Below are 25,677 nucleotides of genomic sequence, written 5' to 3'. Positions count from 1 at the left end.
CAGATCTAATAAGCTACTTTCTTTAATCTGAACCCTGTTGGATTTATGAAAACTAGAACAATATAGTTGAGCATAACCCAATATAAATTATTTAGAAAAGGGATTGCTATGAGACAACTAGAAACTCTTTCTTTTTTTTTTTTAATTTTTATTTATATTTTAGAGAGAGAGAGAGAGAGAGAGCATACGCGAGCAGGTAAGGGGCAGAGAGAGAGAAGGGGATAGAGGATCCTAAGCGCGCTCCCTGCTGACACCAGACAGCCCTACACAGAGCTTGAACTCATGAATCCGCAAGATCATGACCTGAGTGGATGTTGCATGTTTTACTGACTGAGTCACCAGGCTCCCTGAGAGTACTATTTCTGTGAAGCAAAAAGGGGAAAAGTAGAAAAACAAAAACAAAAACAAAAACAAAAACAAAAACTATGCTAATGCCATAGAATTTGTTTCAGAATAACTCAGTTTCTAAAATGGGTCCTTGGTGCTTTCATTTATGATGTAATGATCTTGTTTACTTAATGTTTCCTTCAATTTAGTTTTTATGCCTTCTGCTCTCTATTGTTCTAGGCTGACAACAACACTGACACTTAAACTATATAATTTGATATACTCTTCGTATATTATCATTTTTTTTAATGTTTATTTATTTTTGAGACAGAGAGAGACAGAGCATGAACGGGGGAGGGTCAGAGAGAGAGGGAGACACAGAATCCGAAGCAGGCTCCAGGCTCTGAGCTGTCAGCACAGAGCCCGATGCGGGGCTCGAACTCACGGACCGTGAGATCATGACCTGAGCTGAAGTCAGATGCCCAACCGACTGAGCCACCCAGGCGCCCCGTATATTATCATTTTTGAATGATCATTTTAGAAGGAAAAATCAGCTGAGAAAAAGGTTAATAAATAATTTATTTTATTTGAAAATATACAAAAGTAAAAGTAAAGAAATACAAAAAAAATCCAACTTGCTTTGCAGAGTAGATAAAATGCTACATGTTGATAAGCTAAAAGAGAAGGTCATATGTCTATTAATATCGGAGTATGGCATTTTTTTAATTTGTAAGACAGAAATGACAACTATTTACAAAATCCGCTACTAAGATAACATGTTACTGGAGGAAATGTATTGAGTTTAATGATGAAGCGTGACCTTTATGAACTTAATGGACAAAGCTGGACCCTGGCATTAAGCTCCAAACCATTTGAATGTGTAAAACACGATGTTAATATCTAATTTTGAATGAAATTTGGACTACCCACAAATGCCTTACACTACTTCCTGAGCCTTTTCATCAACAGCTTGCTAGATTGCATCCAGTTCACCATCTGGAAGTGTCACTTGCTACAAAATAAACCTGCTCCCTGGATGACAGCAGGATACCTAAGCATCTGCTGTTTAATAAGCTACAGCAGAATATCCACCACCAGCACAGGAAGGGGCAATATTTCAAGGAAATGATGGAATCATCTAATATTAGCCCTTGAATGTGCCTTAGGGAATTATCTAATCATCATCTTTAAGGTGTATTCCATGAAATACTAGAACTGTGGGATAATGAGGAGGATCCCAGGTTTAAAAAAATAATAATAAAAAATCCTTGAATCCCCAATTAAGTTTAGAAAATTCTGTGTTAACAAAGACAAAACAGAAATGATAATAAATGATAATTAAGAGTCTTAGTGAGGAAATAAGACATGTGAATAAATAGATGAGGAAATAAGACATGACATAGAAAACAAAATAACAAAAAGTAGATGCACAAGTAGGGGATGGGGCAAATGTAGCAGAGTCTGGGAATCTGCCTGCATAGAGTAACATGGTACAAAGGAAAGAATATCCCATTTTTTGGAAATTCTCTACTATCTATTTCACCTTTGATAATTCTACTTTTTTTTTTCCTTTTTGTAATGGAATATAATTGATACTTCTTTTCTACTTTCTTAATTTCTGTTTTTCCCTTCATTTGACTCTGAGGAAGAAGGCCAACTTTGGACAGATGTTGGAATAAGTCCTAGACCTAGGTCTCATGATCTGTGAACATTCTGATCAGGCTGATGTTTATAAACTTTCAATCATAGGTCTGGTTCCTTAATTGTGAAATGGATATGATTTTCCAATTTAGAAGGCCTAGCCATATTCTTTCAATGTTGCCTTTTCTTAAATTTGAGGTATTTCAAGCATACAGAAAGTCACAGAAAGACACTCACGATTACTTATATGCCTATGATGTAATCTAATATGACCTACCATTTTGCCATATTTAATTCAGATTTTTTTTAAAGAAGTAAAACACTAAAGATAGAATTTATGTCCTGTTTTTACTTTTCCCTGATTCCATTTTTCTTTCCCTTCCTAAAAATGCAGGGATAGAGGTTATGACCTTGTTTATGTTCAAATGAATACAAGATAACCACAACTTTTTTGGCTCTTTTCCCAAGCTCTTCCCGCCTCCTATCATTCCAATTCCTTCATTAGTCAGGTGCAAAAGAAATTCCTCTTTTTGACTAACGCAGAGCAGTTTAGCTAATACTGTTGTTTTTTCCCACAACCCAAGCTTGAAATTCCTACTTCCCCATATAGATTCAGCAGCGTAATTTGCTCAGCAATGATCATTACTTTTCTAGGAGGGATTCTGACGCCCTGTTTTCAGTTAATACATTTGTGTAGCTCTTTACAGTATTATGAGTATCTTCTTATTCCTAAAAGCATCAACACTTGAGATTCTCAGAGAGGAAAAGAGAGGTGCAAATTTGTGCCTATTGAAAGAAAATAAGTGCCAACAGAGACTCAGCAGAACATGTTTTAGGAAAGCAAAAGTTCCATAAAAAGTCATCTATGAATTCTGTACATTTAAAGACTCAACTTTAAGCCATTACAGACTCAGAGAAAGAATTCTTTTCAGTTGGTGCACATATAAGGATAATTTCTGCATTACTTAAAAGTTCCTGTTTTGATGGCTGGAGGCAGAAACACTGTTAATCTCAGATTACCTTAAAGTCAGGTAGGTGATTGGTACTGAAGATGGCAAAACTGCATCCAGGTACTGCCCATCTCCTAGGAGATGAAACCTTCACGGCTTTATAATAAGCAAGAAATGAAGAGCACTGCAGTGTACTGAGGACAACAGTTAGAGGGAAATTTTCACTAATGAGAAATTGATTTCAAAAGCAGCAGAGAGCCAGTTAAACAGGTGGGTTGAGCACATGCTTTTATCTCCATGTTCTCTGGAAACTCCAGCAATATAACAATTAGAGAGTTTTAAAAGTCATGCACACATATGGACCAAAAAAAAAAGAGAGCTAAGAAGATAGTAAAAGATAATAGAAGGTATCTATCAATAAATGTTTTGAACTTGGAATGTGGAAAAAGTTCAGCAGAACCAAGAAAACTGCCACCTAAGCTTTCAAGAAGATAGTCAAGATGTGGCTGAATCATGAAAAGGCTCAGGGGCGATTATAACAAAGGTGTGCTGCTGTGGCCAAAATCCAGAAGATTGTTTGAAACGCTGTCTTATTGGAGTTATCAAAGATTCTCTCATCCATCCTGCAAAGTGAGAAAGAACTCTGTGAATTTTGTCTCCGGAGATGTTGAAACAGAGGACTACGTACAGGAACAACAGGACTAAGTGAAAGTCTACATACCTAACAGGGTACTCCTAGCGTCTTTCTTGAACTTGCTTCCATATTGGGGGCAGTCAGTGTGAGACTGGAAAATTTCTCTCTGAGAAATGAAAACCTAGATACTCAGGAGGAAAGCTCTACACATACCCAACTAGGCTGTTGGATCCCTGCTGATCATTACAGGATAATGATCACCTACCTGTTAATGAACCCCAATGCATGGGATTATTTGTGCTTCATTCTTAAACAGGAACTGAGAGCCAAGGAATGTGAAATATTTGTGGAGAACTGTTAATTTGAGAAATGGAGACCAGCACGAATGAAACACCCAGAATGACAGTCATGCAGCAGATATACAAAGGAAATGACTCATTGGAACCAGAGGATTCCTGTGAAACCTCGTCCAAGAAAAAAGGAAAAGAAATGAATAGAAACTTTGATGTGTTTGACTGTATTAAAGGAGATATTTATTTCTGTGGAAGAGTTTGGGGATGAATTATGGAAAAGCATAAAAAATCCTCACCAATGAAAAATAACTATACTATTAATTATGAGTAAAACAAAAGAAATTATATAAGAAAGGAAATATGATACTAATAAATGACATAGCTCAGCTGTAAATAATAGTCAACAATTAAAGGATAATGCTAGTGGCCATCATAGAAAACAATATAACCAAAATTTTTGTCATGGTTACATTGAGGGGATGAGATTTATGGTGGATGTTTAGATTTAAGAGAGATAAACCCCCAAACACCTGTAGATGTAATTTAATAGATAATTATATTTAAATTTTTTTAAATCAAGAAATTAGGAAAATAGTATCTAAGACTAAAAAAAAGAATAAATGTGGATAAAATATAGAACAAAAGATAAATATGAAATATGCTACTTCTGAGGAAGAGGCATGATATATAAGGAATGTGAACCACAGATCTATTTTTTATAACCAGTTTTCTAGATCTCTATTATTAAGTCTATGGATATTTACTACTCTGTTAAAAAGAAAACATTTTAACAGGGAAAGGAAAAAAAGAAGAAAAGACAAGGGCTGTGCAGGGTGATCTTTTTTAGAAGATTCAATCTGCCAGGGAAAGCAAGAGGCTTCCTGGGGTGCCTGGGTGACTCAGTCAGTTAAGCATCCAACTTCGGCTCAGGTCATGATCTCACTGCTCCTCAGTTCAAGCTCTGAGTCAGGCTCTGTGCTCATAGCTTGGAGCCTGGAGATTGCTTCAGATTCTGTGTCTCCCTCTTTCTGTCCCTCCTCCACTTGTACTCTGTCTCTCTCTCTCTCTCAAAAATAAATAAAGTATTAAAAAAGCAAGAGGCTTCCGCAGCTTCATAGTGTATAAAAACAGGATTATAAGATTACTGAAGATTATAGATATTTTTCAAGCTATTTAGGAAAATACAGATTATGGAAATTATTAGAGAAAGTGTGGAGAGAAGGAGCCAGCAGAGATGACGAGGTTCTCATGGAGAAGAAATATTAACCTGGACTAGAACACTAGACATCTGATCAGTGTTCTTGCAACATAGCAAAGAATGGCTGGTGGACCTGTCCATATACTTTGCTTCACTTGAACTTTGGGTTACAGACTGGGAATGTATATTGTGAATGCTGAGGCTTATCTCAGTTGCCTCATGCCTGGGTTTTTGGTGACAATGGGAAATTGGGCAACAATAGTAGTAAGTACAGTAAAACCTTGGATTGTGAGTAACTTGTTCTGTGAGTTTTTCACAAGATGAGCAAAGATTTCTAATGAATTTTAACTTAAACGAGCAATGTCTTGCAATATAAGTACTGTGTGACAGCGAATGTCACATGATCACAACTGAGCCAATAGTTTTTCTCTTTCTCTTACTGCCGGATTGTGGGTGATTGTCTCCCATGCTTAGATGCTCGGTCTCAGGCTGTGGTGTTTAGCAGAAATCAGTGATTTTTCAGAAGGTTGGATAGTGCCCACAACTGGCACTAGTATGTTTTTTTGTCACGTCAAAGCACCTATGGACAGTCCTTTGCTTTTCCATACAAGAATAAGTTTAGGAATGCTTTGCTTCATTCTAGGTCAGGCTGGCTGCAGATATAGACCCTTTCCTCTGCTGTCTTATTGCCAGTTACATTAAATACAGTATGCGACAGGAGTTTATTAATACTGTACTGTAATCAGCATCTGCTAATGATAGTGAAAATCATCTTACACAATAACCCTCCTCTCTCTTGTCTCCCTCACACCAGCCACAAAGGTTTTCAAATATAAGTGCAGATTAATTTATTTTCTTTATATTTTATATTTTTTATTATTTTGTATTATATTACTGTATTGTAATTGCTTTTATATGAATATTTGGGGGATGTGGCATGAATCATCTGAGTTTCCATTATTTCTTCTAGGGAAATTCTCTTTGATATGCAAGTACTTTGGATTACAAGCATGTTTCCAGAATGAATTATGCCCGCAAACCAAGGTTTTACTCACTTGCAAAGAAACAATCTTATAAAACAGCTTGGGACACAAAGGAGCCAAACAAAGGGTGATGCAGTTTTTTGATGATGAAAGACCAATGGAACCATTTTTTTCTTAGTCACACTTGCCTAGGATCTCTAACAATTTTTTAAGAGTTAATGGTCACTAATATAATATCTCTATCGCTGATTATTTGAAGTTGTTTTCTATGGGTCCAAAATATCGTTCCAAAATGTGGATTCTTTCTTTCACAACTAAGTATTTTATATGTTTATAAGGTCCAAAGTTTAAAAGTACTCCTTTTCAGATCCATAAATAACCAGATAGAGTGGATACAGTCTAAGGACAATGCTTAATTTACCAATGCCTAGAGTGGGAAAAACCATGTTAGTGTACCTTCTCCTGAAAACTACCCAGAATAGGCATCTTCTAGCAGAAGTACTCCACTTTCCAACAGAGTATCTTCAAGTATGGTATTGAAAGAGTTAAACTAGGAATTCTCAAATTCACTATTCTACAAGATATGAGGGTAGCATTCAGAATCATAAGACCACTTATCAATTGATAACTCTAATGGGAATTTATTATTCTTTACTAAATTAAAACCTAATTCCTAAAAATTGCCAATGGGAAGAGTGATGGTTGAACCTCATACTCCTGACCCTTTTCATGAGACCCTTAATCTCTTGACAAACTTTCACTAATTTTCCTAACAACACTAGACTGACCCCAATGAGTTGTGGCTCCTAAATTCTTGAAACACTGGTGAAATCTAGCTACAACATTTAATCATGATTTTACTGTCATATATATTTTCTTGAAGCCAATATGTCACCTAGTTATAGGATGCACAATCCATTTTTGAATAATGTACTCTGTTAAAGACCAAACTTCTAATGAATCAAGAATAAATAATACTATCTTTTCAATTCCTAACTATTTTTCTTCTTAAATGTCACAATTAGAATTTGATCTTATACCTAGTTCACTTTCAGGGTACAAAGATTTTTGTGAATCACTTCAGACAATTTGTGATCATTATAGCAATATGATACACTTCTATGTAATATCTGTAAGCGTCATTATGTAAGTATCCTTAATCCTCAATATATGATTCCCAATACTATTGAACAATAGCATGATTCTGTCTGTAGTTCCTATTTGGCTAAATTCTTTTTTTTAACTACAATTAATTTAAATATTATTGAAAATTAAATGGCTCTTGTCTCAATCTGCCAAAATACTTTCTTTTTTGATAGTTGTTGGTATTTGTGTCATAGTTCTTCATCATGTATGAATCCGTTCTGCACAAAATCCAGATTTTGAAAAGGTTTATCCTATACTGAGAAATTTGACAATTTCTACCAACTTTGATTACATTGCTTGGTGTGTGACAGGCAATTTTCTGTGTATCATTTTTTTTTTCAATGCCAGATTGTAGTGCTATCATTTTAAAGACATTTTCAGGGATGTTTAGGGATCTAAATTTAAGTTAAAAGTCAAACCTCTGCTGAGTTGTACAGACAAACAAACAACTAAGTTGACAAAAAAAAATGAACAGATAAAATCTATTGCTAGGTTTGCACCTGGGCAGATCATTAAACTGTGGCAAATCTCAACCTCTGGATCTATCATCCTGCTCATTTCTCAATTATAAGTCACATACAAATGCCACAAATTGTAGTTTAGAATGTAGGGGGGTGGTGGCAATGGTTTCAATAGCAATGTTTGGATGTAAGGAGAGAAAATTAATGTAGATGGTCTTGTGCTACCAGGTAATATAACTTCACTGGCAATTCAAGAAAATCAATATAGGAATTGTTTAAAGGGCCAATCTATTTTGGAAGGGGTACTGATCTTGAAGATTCATTTGCATGTCCAGGATAAGAAACTTTTTGTGTGTGGCTGGAGGTTTTGAGGGGTGTTATAGTGAGTAAGTCTGAGCAGCAGGGAGGCCTCTAAAAGTCCAGGTAGAACTGCCATTAATAGCCCACAAGTTTTAAGTTAACTCACCTTTATCTTAAAACATACTACTTCTCTTCATTGCTTTAGCTTTGTCTTTATGAGACTGGGACCATCTTTATCTTCCCACCTGAAAGTACACCCAAACCTGTCTAGAATCTTTATTTTTTTTTCCAGCCTTATGGAGATGTACTTGACATATAATGTTGTGAGAGTTTAAGGTGTACGATGTAATAATTTGATACAGTTATATATTGTGAAATAATTTGGTTAATATCTCCATTACTTCATTTAATAAACATTTTTGTGTGTGTTAAGCACATTTAAGATCTACTGTCTTGGCAACTTTCAAGTATATAATATATTATTGTTAACTATAATCATCATGCTGCACATTAGATCCCCAGAATTTATTCATTCATCATTTAACTAGAAGTTTATACCCTTTGACCCATGTCTCCCTATTTCCCAATCCCACAGTCCCTGGCAACCACCATTCTACTCTCTGTTTCTATGAATTCAGCTCTTTTAGATTCCATATATAAGTGAAATCATATGGTATCTGACTTTCTCTGCCTGGCTTATTTCACTTTGCATGATGTCCTTAAGATCCATCCCATGTCATAAATGGAAGGATCTCCTTCTTTCCGATTGCTAAACAATATTCCATGTTCATATATATATATATATATATATATATATATATGAATCCATATTATGTGTATAACATGTAACATATGCATGTATGTATATGTATATTATATATGTATACGTATATATATATATATATATTATATATACACCACATACATCGCACACACACACACACACACACACACACACCATATATACCACATCTTTTTATCCATTCATCCACTGACGGCCACTTAGTTTGTTTCCTTTGCTTGGCTATTGTGAATAATGCTGCAATGACATCTATTAGATGATCCTGGTTCCCTTTACTTTGGATATATACCCAGAAGTGAGGTTGGTGGATCGTACAGTTGTTCTAGTTTTAATTTTTTCAAGAATTTTCATATTATTTTCAATAGTGGCTGCCTATTCTCACCAACAATACCTTAGGGTTCCCTGTGTTCTACATCCTAGCCAACACTTGTTATCTCCTGTCTTTTTGGTCAGAAGTCTGAAGTATGTTTCACAGTGTAGAAACCTAGGTCTCACCAGGGCTGTTCATCCTCTAGAGATTTTAGGGGAGAAAATATTTTCTTGCATTTTCCAGCTTCTAGGACTGTATTCCTTGACTCATGCATCTTTCACCATCTTTCAGTTAAACAACATAGCATCTTCCAGCATCTGTTTTGTCTTCACATCTCATTTTCCTCTCATTCTTCTCTCCCTCTGCCTCTTTCTTATGAGGATGCATGTGATTACATTTAGATCCCATCCTAATAATCCAGGATAATCTCCCTATTTAAAGTTCCTTAATTTAATCACATCTGCAAAGATGCTTTTTCCAAATAAGGTAACACTTACAGGTTCTGAGGATTATGACTTTATAAATTTGGGGACCATTATTCAGCCTACTATGGTAGGTGTGAAATGAAACTTTAATCGAATCTGATTTATTTATTCGTAGTTATTTTTTAAAAATTTTTAAATGTTTATTTATTTTTGAGATAGAGAAAGGGAGAGAGGGAGAGAGTGGGGGGAGGGACACAGAGAGAGGGAGACACAGAATCCAAAGCAGGCTCCAGGCTCTGAGCTGTCAGCACAGAGCCTGATGTGGGGCTGTAAGTCATGGACCACGAGCTCATGACCTGAACTGAAGTTGGACTTTTAACTGACTGAGCCACACAAGCACCCTTGTTTGTAGTTATTTGTGTTGATTCTGTTTCCTTCTCTTTCTGCCAGGAGTTGGTGTCAGTCGTCTATCTATCTATGCATCTATCTATCATCTGCCATATATTTCTAGTATACTTTGAAAAACATATGATATAAATTTAAGATAATATAATCGATTATATAAAATTCTCTCTTGTATGTCCTACGAGAGTTTCCCTAAGTGTCTTGATAGTGAAAGATCTGGCAATGAAACTCACTCTATGTACTTTGCTAATTCTTATTTTCCCAGAAATCTCTTTAAAGGCAGAAACTATGTTCAGGATATTTTTCTAAACCTTGTACATATCACAGAACAAATCTGATTATAGATCATCAATATTTTAAAATTGATTAGAACAAGTGAATTTAATTCAATGAGTTCTGATTTCAGAACTTTATTGAATAAACTGATCCCATGGCTTGATGGAAGTAATTATTTTTCCCTAGAACAGATGTATGAGGATGCCATAATATTTAAAAAAAATTTTTAATGTTTTATTTATTTTTGAGACAGAGAGAGACAGAGCATGGACGGAGGAGGGTCAGAGAGAGAGGGAGACACAGAATCTGAAGCAGGCTCCAGCCTCTGAGCTGTCAGCACAGTTGACGCAGGGCTCGAACTCACGGACCGTGAGATCATGACCTGAGCTGAAGTCCGACGCTTAACCGACTGAGCCACCCAGGCGCCCCGGATGCCATAGTATTTTAATGTTGTTGTTTATTTGTTAATCTGTTTCTCCACTGGGAAGGAGGAAAAAGTTGTGTTTAGAATTAAAAAAAATTTTTTTTTTGGAAGAGGGAAAGAGAGACAGAGTGTGAGCAGAGGAGGGGCAGAGAGAGAGGGAGGCACAGAATCCAAAGCAGGCTCCAGGCTCTGAGCTGTCAGCACAGAGCCTGACGCAGGGCTCAAACTTACAAACTGTGAGATCATGACCTGAGTGGAAGTTGGACAGTTAACTGACTGAGCCACCCAAGCTCCCTGAAAAATAGTTGTATTTTGAAAGAACACTTGGATGGTGGAAGATAGACTGAGAGTTCCAGTGTATAGATTGCTTTGACAGGGTATGATGGCTCCACACATCAGTTTGTGAGAAAAGTCATTGTTTATACTGAAAATCATGTGTACACTTTAGCTCACTCAGGGCTACCACAATACACAACTCCAGGGTATAATTTACAATTATATTCCTTTCTCTATGTAAATGGTGCTCCCCTAGAGTTGTGTGGTACATCCATATATGACGGTCTCATAAAATGGACTCAGCTGGAAATTCATTTAATCCCTCTTTTTGCTACTGAAGAAACACTTGTAGTGGCATATATGAAGTCAAGAGGGATAATCCGTATTATGGAAAAGTGTTATTAGGAAAGCCAGAGTGATCTAACAATTCTTTCTATTGAAGGATATTAATAATCCTCCACAAATATCAGAAGTAAGAAGGAATAAACAGGAACTTTTCCGCTTGTAGAAAACTGGTTCCAATATTATTGTATGCTCTTCATTTAGTAATCCTTAACATTTCTGCAAAGTCTATATTATATGCCAGATTCTATGGTGAAAACGGATACACAGATGGTAGTATTTCTGTTTTCTTTTTTTTTTTTAATGTTTATTTATTTATTTTTGAGAGAGAGAGAGACAGAGAGACTGAGCATGAGTGGGGGAGGGGCAGAGAGAGAGGGAGACACAAAATCCGAAGCAGGCTCCAGGCTCTGAGCTGTCAGCACAGAGCCTGACGCGGGGCTCAAACTGACAGACCATGGGATCATGACCTGAGCCAAAGTCAGATGCTTAACCTACTGAGCCACCCAGGTGCCCCTAGATGGTAATATTTCTTGATCTTGTCTTCAAGTTTTGTCTTAATCTGGTCTTCAACTAATGGAATTTGTATAAAGGTATATAAGAACCTGGTTTTCAGATAAACTATCTAAAGACCACTTCATATGGAGTGTGCCATTTATAACATAGTCTACTCAAGAAACCGTATTTGCATTTTAATTTTTTTCCATCACTTGACTCTAAATAAGATTGTTGTATGCACTATTTAATTCAACAAATATTTATTGAGTATTTAGCAAGTTCTCATGTCATTTCCCCCAAATAAAATACTAGCTCATTCTTTGATTCAAATAACATTATGAAGTGGGTTCTTTTATATTTTAATAACGTTTGTAGCTCGTAGTTGTCTGATGTCTTTGAATGTTAAAATGGCATTGGCATTAGACAGTTCCTCAGGGCAGGGACTGTGTCTGCTTAAATTGCTTTGTGAGGAACACAGGTGGCTGAGTAATAAACACTTTTTGCTGATGCAATGTCTTGTATTGAAGACAAAGCCTCTGATTACTTAGTGTTTTGAAATTAGTTTTTAAAGATGCATCAGGAATCCAATTAGTGTATAATGTGTGCCTGACACTGAAAATGGCTTTGGAACAGATTAACAAGACCACAGCACCCTCATCACAAAAGTTTATATGTTAAAACCAATACTACGGGATGAAAACAAATGTGGACATTGAATAAGTAGATTATTTTTTCTAAAACCTTAATAGAATACCTAATATTGCACAAAACAAACATGCATATTTGTGTGTGCATGTGTGTGTACATTTTTCTTCATGCTTCCATTTTGAGGGTCGTAGTTGATCAATGACACTGTTACAGGAATGATCAGCAGCAAACTGGCATTAGCTTGGCAGAGAATTTTAGTTTGACATTGATGTGTTCAATGTGATATTTTGGTTTTGTTTTTCTTTCTCATACGGTATAATGCTCTATTTAGTAGAAAAGAAGTGTCATTCTTTTGGGGACACCTGCAATGCCAGGCCCCCTCTCCCAGCACAAGCCTCAAGTCATATCGAGAGAGGCCTCTGAGGTCCCGAGAAGCTGTGATGGTACAGTTCGTTCCTTTGACCTTTAACTCCTATGGCTGCTCTGACACTAACTTTTCCCACTTCTGATCTAGGCTTTTCTTGTAGCTTCCACATGGGGCATAAGCTTCTGTTCTTCTGCGGTTACTGTTGTCTTTTCAATCCCATCTCCCTCAATGGTGAGAGAGTAATCATACTACAAAGCGAGTGATCAGATCACACAACAGTCTAAAATCAGTCAGCGGTTTGTCTTTCCCTAACTGCAAACTCTGAAAGACACAGTACATTTCTCACTACATTTCCATCTGAAGCTTATGCATAAGACACACCCAATACCTGTTTGTTAATCCACTGACTGACCTGATAACCATCTTGGTCTTTCACTTTTGACTCAGTCTTATCCCAGACTTTTATTTAAATTTTCTACTTGTGATTTAAACACTGGCTCTACCCATACCGTGGTGATTCTCACTCTCATTCTCTTTTCTTTCTTGCTTGGCACTGCAAGCAAGTTTCATCAGTTTCATCAACTTATAGTTTCATCAACTTATAGGTTTTTGGCTATGCAGTTTACCTGGTTACTATAACTATGGACCAAATTTGACTCTGTGCATTTTTTCTCTCCCATCCTTTTCTTATCGCTGCTGTAGCAAATTACCACATGCTTAGTGGCTTAAAACAATACAAATATATTCCCTTTCATTTCTTGAGGCTAGAAGTTCAAAATCATTCTCATAGGGCTAAAATCAAGATATTGACAGTGCTTATTCCTTCTGGCGCCTTAAGGAGAAATCCCGTCCTGGGTTCTGCCAGTTTTTAGAGGTTGCTGACATTCTCTGGCTCGTGGCTGCCTCACCTAATGTCTGCTTCTGTCTCCACGTCCCCTTCTCTCTGTAGCCAAATCTTCCTCTGCCTCCTTCTTGTATGGACCCTTGTGATTACACTGGGCCCATCTGGATAATTAAGAATTACCCCCCCCCCCATCTCCAAATCCTAAAATTAATCACACTTGCATGTCCCTTTTACTATATCAGGTAATCTATTCACAGGTTTCAGGGACCCAGATGTTGACATCATTGAGGGAGTCATTTCAGCATACCTTACTGCCTTTCTTGAAACAGATTTGTAAGTAACCAGAGGTTCCTAGAAATGATTATTTTGTGCCCCCCAATATGACATATTTTCTTTGGGCTTCTTTGTTGATTTATTCTCTTTTTTCAAATATAGTATGATCATCATACAAATTTCACGAAAAACAGAAGAACGTAATATATAAAAAGTTTTCTGACTCCTGTTTCTCAGCAATCACCAATATTAAGAGTTTGGTGTGGATTATTCCATTCCTGTGTAAATGCACACACAGAGAAAGGAAGAAAAATGCATGCAGATTCTATGTATTCTATGTATATACAACTTCAGTTGACTGATACAGGATCAGATATTATTCTACATCTTGCTTTTTCTCAACTAATAATATGCATGGAGTGTATTTCCATGTCAGCACTTGTATATATACTTCTTATTACCGTTTGGAAGATTACATTGAAATATCATGTTTATTTTGGGATAACTGATATATTTGTATTATTGATTCTTCTATTCCAGGAATATGGTACCTTTTATTAAGACTTTAAAATTAATACTTCTTTACTATTTGTTATTTTGTTCAGTTGCACCTTTCTCTAATTTCTGAAGTTCATTCCTAAGTACCCAGTAGGAGTTTTTTTCTCCTTTAAATTGTGTGTATGTGGTGTGTGTGTGTGTGTGTGCGCGCGCTTGAGTTCCTAACTGATTATTGCTGGCATTTGAGAAAGCTATTATTTTGGTATGTTTCCTTGTATCTGACTATTTTACTGAATACTCATTAGGCTTATTAGTTTTTAAGTGGTCCTTTTGCATTTACCAGGAATAGAAATATATTATGTGCAACTAATGACAATTTAGCTTTTTCCTTCTTGGTTCACCAGTGTAAAAGTTTGCCAGATTTCTCTGTCTAATTACTCTCTGGATGCTCCAGCTTCAGGCACTTGTGTATGCAGGTGAAGATGACCAAGGAGCCACGGATCAGCTTCTTCTGATAAACTATCTTGACATCTATTATGGGGAGAAGACAAGGAATGGTAAGTACATGAGGCCAACGTGAGAATAAACTAAAAATCTCATATTTTAATAGGAAGCTACAAGTCTCTGAGCTTTAATTTCTGTATATTGTGCAGATAGAGAAATGTTCAAAGAGAAGAGCGTGGAAATCGCATGGGATTACTTCAAACTCTGCTTGTGCCACTTTCAATCATGTGTCTTCATGTCTTCATGGCATGTCACTAAATGTTGTTCCTGTTATTTTACTTGTCTTATGGCTAACAAACATGAAAGTGGTGTATATGGCAGAAACTAGGTGAACAATCCTTTTACTAACAAGGCTTATTTCTATCTGGGAGTGTTCTATGCTAAGCAATTGTTTTCTACAGTGTGAAACAATATGCTATTTCTAGAGTTAACGTTAAACACTAAAAACACAGAGAAAGTTGTGTACTAAAAATGAAGGAAACCTAATGACAAGAACCAGGATGTAAATTTTTCAATATACAAAACAGATATACTGTTTTGAACAGGAGCAAGCATATAATAAACATCACTGTCAAAGTCAAAGCACTCGGTGGAGAGGAGACTACAAGAGGCTGGAAGAATGGCATATAGGTTCTAAGAGTATTCAGATTCCTTTCAAAAACAGGCATAATATTCAGCTTCACTACATTTTTTTCTATTCATCTTTAGCAGTTTCGAAGCATGCTTATTATAAATATGTGTGCATGTATTTAGATATATTCTTGAGTTGCCTAACTGTGTTATTACCGGGAGAGAGCTGCAAATTCATTGAAATATTCTGGACTCACTATCATAAAAATCAGTTACAAATGTTGCTCTAATGCTTACTTACTTAATCTTCATAAATAATGTATTCATTTTACCCAGCTATTGCTAAATCATTTCAGAACAAATTGCCAGTGTGAAAAGAGTTACACCATTACTATCCTTTCAAAAAATTATCTGGATTCATTTTATCCTTAAAAACACTTTATGAAATATTTTAAATATATAAAAAAGTTTAGAGAATAATTCTGCAGACACCAGTGCAAACATATACATACGTTTCTTAACATTTTGCCAGAGTTGCTTCAGGTTTTTTAAGAAATAAAATACAAGAGACTCAATTCAACCCACTTTGTACCCTTCTTCAATCACATTTTCTTCCATTTTTACCTCAAGTTAATCAGCATTATGAAGTTGCAAAGCAAATTTCATCCATGCATTTTAAAATATTTTCAATAAGTTTGTATGCATCCATATGAAATATTGTTTTGTACTTTAAAAAGATACACAAATTGTATCATGCCATTGATTTAGTTTTGTATCCTGTCTTTTAAAGTCAATATTATACTTTTGGTATTTGTCCAGATTAATACCAGTCCATCTAGTTATTCATTTCAACTGCCCTGTAAATGATTCTATTGAATAAATACATTTATGTTCGATATTTGTTGCAATCTTCTGAATTCCGAATATGTCCAATGTTCTGTTATGGATGGCCATTTAACTTATTTCCACTTTCCCCTGGAAGACGCAGTATACAGTTACACGTCCAGGGCTTTCTCTAGAGTGGTGCTTCTCAAGTGTTAATTTGCATGTGGATCCACCTGGGACTCCTGTTAAAATGCACATACTGATTCAATAGATCTGGGATGGAGCCTGAGATGATAAGTTTCTAACAAATGCCTAAGTGATGTCTCTGCTGCTTGTTCATGGAGAACAGAACAGAACACATTGAGTAGCAACACACTAGGATATCGTCTCTCTAAATGTATATCTCCTATATCCTACATCGTGTGCGTGTGTGTGTGTGTGTATTACATCATGTGTGTGTGTGCGTGTGTGTGTGTATTACATTTGGCTACCTTTACTTTAGAGTTTGAAAATTTACTTTAGAGTTTGAAAAACAAAGTATTCTGGATCCCCCTGTCTTTTGCAGCTAGAGGTAGCTAAGTTATGAGATAGTTCTGGCCATTGCAATATAAGCATAAATTAGCAGTGATGACTCAATTGAGTCATCTCTAACCTTTCTCTTGCCTGGGACTGTGGCGATTCTGGAGCTGCAGCAGCCACACATTAAGGAAAGCAGAGTGACAAAATAGGTCTGGTTCCTTGAGGGCATTGTTAGCCTCTGCTCCAGCCCTGGATGTCTGTCCAGATAATTTTTATTTTAATGTCTGAGACAAACCTTTTGCTTGATTGAACCACTGTAATCTGGTTTACAGTTACTTATATGTGAACATCATGCTAAATGATACAATGCCTCTTAAGCTTTTCTAGATATTGCCAAATTACTTTCAAATGATGCTGTTATTTTACACTTCCATTAGGAATATGAGACAATTCCTAATTTTATTTTTCCACATGTTTGATATTTCTTGGCATTGTCAAGTATTTGGAAGTTCTTTCCCATATAATAATAGTGAGGATGACATCTAATTGTGTTTTAATTTTCATTTCTGTGGACACTAGTGGTGTTAGATTTGTTTGTGTTGACTGCTCATTCAGATTTCCTTCTGTGTGAATTGTTCTTAACAACAAGCAATTTTTTTATATATGTTTATAAGTACTTCTTTCAGATTACAGCTTTTCTTGTCACTTTGTTTTTGATATCTCTATCTAGACGAAAAGTAAATTAATTGTGGTCACATTTATAATTATTTTCCTGTGCATTTTGTGCTCTTTGTTTCTTCTTTAAGATACCTTTCCCTATCCTGTGGTCATATCTTCTCTTTAAAAACTTATGAATGAATAAGTTAATTTCTAAGTGAAGTAAGTCAGACAGAGAAAGACTAATACTGTATTATGTTGCTTGTATATGGAATCTGAAAAAGTCATATTTTCTTTTAAAATTTGAACATTTTGCTTTTCTGACTTAAATTTCAGTCTGCTTGGAGTGGGGATTTTTGTCATATGATAGGAGGGAAGAATCCAAATTTATATATTCCATGTGAACGACCAATCATCCTAGTTCTACTATGTAGAAAGTTTATTCTTTACTGCTTTGTAAAGTCAAATCTGTCATTTCCCATGTTGCCAACATGCCATTCTATTTTGTCAATCTGTACTGATGATACACTGCCTTGATATGGTAGAGTGAGTCTTCCCAAATTTGTTCTTCAAAATCTTCAAAAATCTTCATTATTCTTGCCCTTTTGTTTCTCAAGTAGTTCTTTTGGAGTAATGTTTAGAGGGGCCAATCCTACTCCCACTCATTGTTCCTAGACCCAAGAATTCAAGCTTCTGAGGACCTATCACCATATGTAAGCTGGTGGTTCAAAGAAAATACTGGGAAATTGCAACTCAGATTCATAAGATATATTAATCTGAGCTATTTCATAGTGGTGACTTTAATGTCCATTCCATTATTCTATTAGTCAAGTTATGTCTTTGTGACATAACATATTGTGGAAGCAGTGGGTTCTATGACTAGGAGCTCATTGTTCAACCTCTTGTGCCATGAAATTGACATCTTGGTATAAGGCAATGCAGTGCAGGATCCCATGCCAATAAGTCAGAGTTTCTCTTAGTCCTAAGATGATAATGTTCTCAGAGGCCCTGCAGCAGACAAGAAAGACAAACTTCTATCTGAGGTAGGTGTCAATTCCAGTAAGAATGAATTGCTGCACATTCCAGGGTAGAAAGAGTCCAATATATTCAACCTGGCACCAGAAGTCTCTTTGAGGAATGGTGCTAAGATAAAGGGCTCAGAGTTGTTTTCTTCTGCTGGCAGGTTTATAGGTGGTGATAATGAACATATGTCCTTGAACCCGTATATAGTTTATAACCCTGCTACCATGTGCAATCTCTTCTTGGACCCACTGTGCAAGCATAGGAGGTTATGAAGAGAGAGACTGGTAGACAGAGATTAGAAATATCCTGTCCAACTCATTGTCACTTTCCCTTGACTCTAATTTTCCCAACTTTGTCCTTCAAATATCTTGAGCAAAACGGTAGGCCATCCATGCCTGACTGGGAGTTAGCGTACATTGGTACTGAAGGCCATTTCCCCCCAAAATGTCCAGTGTGCACAGTGTACCGTTCTTCCCACTGGGAGAATATTTCTTCCTGCTCACTATCTTCAGGGCCAGCCCTGAAAAGGGATTGTGGTTTGGAAGTAGTCAATTTTCCTCTTACCTGTAAATTACAGCTGAATAGTATCCACCTTTGTCAGTGACCCTTAGGGATCCCTCTAGGAGACTATAGGTGTAAAATTGAAGGAGAGGTAGCAGCGAGACAGAGGTAGAGAACATGAGAGTTTGGGCTTCCTATTTATGTGCCTTACTTATGTCCTCTGGAACTTCAAGGACTCTATCCTAAGTATATCGTTTCCACCAAGTGATGAATTGCTTCTGTACGCACCTGACATTATGAGTCTCTGTGTGTGATAATAAACATTCATTGATGTCACATGGTCAGGCACCTAACCTCAGCTGGTGCCCAATAGATTACAAAGTCTGCTTCTTAAATAGTGTTTTGCTTCCGGCTGCAGATGACATGACTTTGCATTACCAGGGATGTCTTTGGAAATATAAATTCTTGAGCTCCAACTCAGACCAACTAATCAGAAATTTTGAGGATGATATTAATGAACAATCAAGTTTAAGAACCACTGACTTACAAGGATATCCTTGCAAGGATATCACTGGCAGACCAATGATTACTGAAACCCTTCACTGATATGGCAACCTCCAAATTTTTGAAGGCTTAATCTCTCACCTCTTGGCATATCTGCATCCTTCCAAAGCATTCAAAATACTTGTCTCAACCTTCAGGTCCAATTAGCATAGTGGACCACAACTCTAGGCATTCTGGAATTTATCCTGAGTTTTTGTTTACAATATTCATATTTTTTTCAAATATTCCCAATGGGCTTTTTTACAGTTGTCTGATATTACCTCATTTCTGCACTGTTTTTGCAGAAATAAATTATTGAATCTTATTCTCTCATTTAGCTCTTGAATGATACTAAATATAAGAATGTAAAAGTTTTTACATATTATCATATTATTTTTATTTAATGTAGTGTAAATTCATTTAATTTGCTAGCTTTTCATTTTTTGTGTTTGTTAACATTTTGATTTTTCAGGTTCATCTTGTGTGGTATGTATGTGACAGTGATTAGAGCAGTATTTCTTTCCCTATCTTTATCTCTTTAGAATAAGCCATATTGAATACTGTATTTAAATGCCTCCAATTAACCTATAAGGCCCATAATCCTGAGCCCATTCTTAATTTAAAAAAATTTTTAAAGTGTTTTAATTTTATTTTTGAGAGAGAGAGAGAGAGAGAGAGAGAGAGACAGAATGTGAGCAGGGGAGGGGCAGAGAGAGAGGGAGACAGAATCTGAAGCAGGCTCCAGGCTCTGAGCTGTCACTGAGCCCATTCTTAAAATGTCAGCTTGGAGCTCCTATCCTATAATGACACTGGGGATATAGTAAATTCAAATGCCATTCCAGAGGTGGACTGTTTTAGTTTCTGGTCTTAAGTTGGGTTTTTGTCCATCTACTTGTCAGATTCATCATTTCTGATAAAGCAAAATTGTAGGTCCTATTTGGCATTAACTTATTTTAGCTCCTTTCACTATCAGTAGACATCCTCCTCAGCTCTGGTTTTAAGAGGTGAGCCTATCTCTGCACCTCCCTTCCCCCCATCTTATATGGTGCAGTTTCCATTTTTATTACTTAGACTGAAATTTAGGCTTTCCCAGCTTACACTGATATCCCAAACCCAAGAAGTATGTGGCTTTACTTCTACTCATTGCTTTACATTTATATTCTGTATCTGATACTTGGGAAAGCTTATTTTGTTGGGCTTTTAAAAATCTCTCTTCATGGATTTTTCTACTGTTGCTACACATTTTGGTGTAGGAGGTAGGATATCAGAGAAATCAAAGTTTAAAAGTGTCAATGTACAGCTTCATCTTACCCAGAAATACCATATTTTATTTTTCACTTTTTTGATGTCTAAAAATAACCTTTTAAGCAAGGCAGAAAACATTTTAAAGATGAAGAAACCACACACTGATACTAGCTGATGCACCTAGAATACCTAACCATTAAACAACATTAATAATAGTTAGGCTATCCTAGATGATAGAACTCCTGGAGTCCTCTCCTTCCTCTGAAACTGCTTTATGCAGGGGGAAATTATTTTGGCTAGATAACATCCTGAACATTGGCCAGGGAGTAGCTGGGAATTACATTAATATGTATTGGTTTTGAATGAAATTGTGTTTTCTTCTGTATTTCCTTATTATCCAGCAGATCAAGTCCACATATCTGCTCTTTTTCATTATTTTCCATGAGCTATCTGCTCCTTCCTAACCAAATATATATCAAATTATCCTGTGACATTTCATTGAGCAGTACAACTCCTTTCTCTTGAAGACAAAGCATGCTCCTTGATACTGGAATGGGTTTGCTCATTCTGGCCTGCCTTTCCATGGCATTCTCTAATACCTTTTCTTACCTATCCATATCCTCCACACCCTTCATGAGACAATAAACTCCAATCTTCGGCACTAAGCCTTCCAACTTTTTGGAAATTTCACACTAGTTTGGTGTATTCCGTTTATGTTACATATCATTTTTCTCTATTGAGGTTTTATTTTTACTATTTTAACTCTGTATGTGTTGGCACCCTATTTGAAATTTAAACTTCTTACAAAGAAAAAAATGTGTCTTATACTTTCTTGAATATCCCACAGTGCATGGTCAAATGCAAAACACTTTGTTGACTGGCTGATTTGATGAGAGCTCTAGGGATATAATAATCACATGCACATTATTCTTTTTTGCTCTTGGTAGCTTCATCCCACCCTACCCTTTTTGTTTATTTTTTCAGAGATATCCATGTAGTTTCTGTCAGAAATAATTGGAAAGAAGGACTAAATTTGTTTCCTCTTTATTTGAGGTAAATGTTCATTTTCCCTCCATATATCCTCATTTTGATTTGTCAGAAATAATGATATTTGGTTACACAAACTTCTAAGTTTCAAGCATTTTATGTATCAATTGCCAGTCAGTAGTCAAGCATTCACTGACCCCTTGCTTCAAAACTTAAACTACCCCCAGACATTTTACACCTCTCTTATACTGAGAATATAGCCATAAAGTTAACATTGATGTTGAAATTATATGATTAACTTATATTTATAAGAATAATCCACTAAGTGAAAATAAGATTCTCCATATCATTTCTGCACATTTTCTATGCATTCTTCTACTTTATATAAAAAAAGATACATAGGGAATATATATATATAGATAGATAGATATAGATATAGATATAGATATAGATATAGATATAGATATAGATATAGATATAGATATAGATATAGATATAGATATCAGTGGTCAATGTACAGCATGTAGCTTGGAAGATTCCAAGAAAATGGCAAGAATAATATGTAGGCCAAAGTTCGAAGTACCTTACGTTCTTAACCAAGTGAATCGACTGGTATATTTTCTACATGACTTGTGTTCTTCCAAATTTCTAAGAATTTCATGACAAAGGAAATGCAGTGAATTACAGGCAACTTATATAATGGTGTTCCAGTTTTAGCAGTGTAAGCAAGCAATGGCAAAATGTTATCTTCCTCATTATGCCAACTTAATGCATTAGCTTGTAGCATATGGCATGTGAGCCTCGTGATAGGAGAAGAAGCTTGGGTTTTTATTCTGTCTACCAATAGGTGCCAGCATTCATTCAGTTCCCTCCAGGCATTGTAATTGTTCACATAACAGCAGGATGCGCATCTACACTCATGGCAATGGCTGAGAAATTGAGTTCATCTCATATTTTTCTTTCAAGCTTTTATTACACCATGTATTTCAGAGTAGTGACTTGATTTTTATGCAATTTAATCCTCTTGCTGTGAGCATCATCTTTGAGAACTTATGATCTTTCAGTTCATTCTTCATTCAATAATGTGTTTATGTGCTCTGTATACAGCATTATTTTGATACCAACCATTCTGTAAAATGTTCCAAAATGAATCAATTCATATAAACTGGGCCAAATAAATCAGTCCTCAGAAATATACCATCAATTCCATTACACAAGTGAAGGGTAGAAGCACTGTATTGCAGTGAAAAGTAGAACAACTGTAGACACTAAAATACACATTACTACTAATACATCAACCCTCTTATTTTGGTGTATACCACTTCTAGCTAGCTCTTTTTAGGACAGTAATTACCATAATATAAGTTCTGATAGGGATTTGGGCTATAAAAGGAAATATGGAATGTCTTGAATATGGAAGTTTCAGGTAAGGCATCATAGAAGAGATCTCAGACCACCACAGTACAGTATTATCATATTAGGATATCTAAAAGATCAGAATGGGATGCCTGGTGGCTCGGTCAGCTAAGCATCCAACACTTGATATCAGCTGAGGTCACGATCTCACTGTTGTGAGGTCGAGCCTCGTGTTGGGCTCCACACTGAGTGGAGCCTGCTTGGGATTCTCTCTATTCCTCTCTTTCTGCCTCTGTCCCACTCGTGAATGTACTCCCTCTCTCAAAGTAAATAAATAAACTTTAGGAGTGCCTGGGTGGGTCAGTGGTTGAGCATCTGACTTCGGCTCAAGTCATGATCTTGAGGTTTGTGAGTTTGAGACCCACACCCAGCTGTCTTGCTGTCGGCACACAGCCCACTTCAGATCCTCTTTCCCCTTCTTTCTCTGCCCCTCCCCTGCTTGCCCTGTCTCTCAAACATAGATAAACATTTAAAAAAATAAATAAACTTTAAAAATAAATAAATATAAGATCAGAGAGCTAGAAAGAAAGGAGTATTTTCCATATGTGGAATTTAAGAAATAAAACAAACAAACCAAGAAACAGACTCAACTATAGAGAGCAAATTGATGGGGGGGGGGGAGAAGTGGGGAGGTGGGGTAAATAGATGATGGGGATTAAGAAGTGCACTTGTGATGACCACAGGGTATTGTATGGAAGTGTCAAATCACTATATTGTATACCTGAAACTAAGATTACACTGTATGTTAACTAACTGGAATTTATTATTATTATTTTAGCTAATTGGAATTTAAATAAAAACTTCAAAAAAAAGAAAGGAGTATTTTCTAGGAATGAAGAAGAACTCATGAAATCAATAATCGTATTTTAAATCCTCAAAAGAGAGCACAAATCAAATTACTACAGCCATGCTACGTACCAACACACACTTTTGATGAATTCACTGCATAGTAATCGGGTTTTTTATTGCAAGCAGCAAAAATCATCTCTGACTCTCTCATGCAGTAAATAATGCATTTTGGAAGAATGTTAGGACTTGGAAACCACCAGGAGATTGGAGAACTTGATCAGAAGATGAGCTAAAGCCAGGGGACACCAGGTTGTGGGAACCAGAGATAGGCCCACACCCCAAGAACATCACAGAGAACCTACATCTCTGACGTATCTGCCCTCACTCTCCCATCCCTGCCTCTTTTCCTGAAACATTCAATGTTCCCACCACCACTGCCAGACACAGAGGCTGGGAAAACAAATTGCAGTCTATACCTTTCCAGGGGCCTCTTGTTCCAGATTCAAAGTCTCAAGAAAGATTATGAGTCAATAAACTGAGATCGCTTGCTCACCCCTCACTATCCGAGGCTGCTGAGAGTGGGATTTTGCTCCTTCAGAACCTGACTCCTGTAAGAAGCACATACTCTTCAAATAGAACTAAGATACCTGCACATTTACAAACTTCAAGTAGACTAACCTTTTCAACCTCTCTCTGTTCATTGATTAATCACTTAGTTATATTTCCTACAGTTTCTAACAACTTTATTTTATAATCACTTTTTTTAACATGCAATGACATTGAGTTATGTAGTGTACATATTATTTTCTATACTTTACAGACAAAGGTAATAATATCCAAAATATTTAACCTACTTGAATAGTTAAAAATTTGACCAAGATTGAGCATTCTTTCTACTACATGTAAATCATTAGTATATTTCTGTTTTCTTTTCTGACCTGCTTCACTTAAGTCATGTTGTTGGACAAAATGCTATAATTATCTTACTAATAAAGTTTGTGTATGTCAATTTTTTATGTGTAACTAACCACTCATAGAAAGAATGAAAATATACACAATGCGACTTGAGGATATATGTTTACTCAGTGTGAATTATTTCCCAAAATACATATGTGGTCAGCATTCAAAGTTGCTAATGAAAACTGCCTTCACTGAGATACAATTTAGCTGATTCCCAACAGTTTATTTCTTTTTTCATGTTTTTTACCCATTTTAGAATGAATTCTAGAGCAAAATAGATTAGCCAACTTTAGTCTTCATTTTCTAAAATACTTTTTGAGGATGACTTTAAATATTACATATACAAAGACTTACACCAACTACAAATTGATCATCTTTATTTTCTTTAAGCTAGGATTTCTATAGTTTTCCACTTTATAATCAGTGACTCAAGCCCTTGACTTATGTGGAATTAGTTTAGAAGTAAAGAAAAACTCCTTGAGAACTCTCTCAAATAGCAGTATGCCACCTATAGTACATCATTTCCATTTATAAAACTGATTATACTCTAAGTGCTGGATAATGGGCAAGGACAAAGAACTTTCAAACTGCTTCTGCTACACGAGCATGTTTTCAGTGTTTTGTTACCAATATCCTTAGGTCTGAGCTGCTTGGAATTCTTTTGCAGCCATTTTCACATCTCTGTAGTAGAACAAAATAGTTACCAGGACATCTTTCCTTGGCAAAGACATCATAGGTCAGCTAAACTGTCATATAAAACATCTACTAACGTAGAGAAACTAGTATATAAGGAATATGCAGTGTTCAAGCACAGTTG

General features: G+C 36.1%; 1 long non-coding RNA gene across 1 annotated transcript; it reads left to right on the top strand.

The window, feature by feature from the left end:
• Positions 1-18,287: 18,287 nt before the first annotated feature.
• Positions 18,288-24,452, top strand: LOC132680285 (uncharacterized). Its single transcript, XR_009610611.2, has 2 exons — positions 18,288-18,439; positions 23,890-24,452. It is a non-coding gene; the product is annotated as an uncharacterized LOC132680285 (long non-coding RNA).
• The last annotated feature ends 1,225 nt before the right edge of the window (positions 24,453-25,677 follow it).

The sequence above is a fragment of the Panthera onca genome, chromosome A1 (assembly GCF_046562875.1).
Source record: "Panthera onca isolate mPanOnc1 chromosome A1, mPanOnc1 haplotype 2, whole genome shotgun sequence".
NCBI classification, from domain to species: domain Eukaryota; kingdom Metazoa; phylum Chordata; class Mammalia; order Carnivora; family Felidae; genus Panthera; species Panthera onca.
Note: the sequence above shows the minus strand (reverse complement) of the source record. Positions and strands in the feature narration are given on the sequence as shown.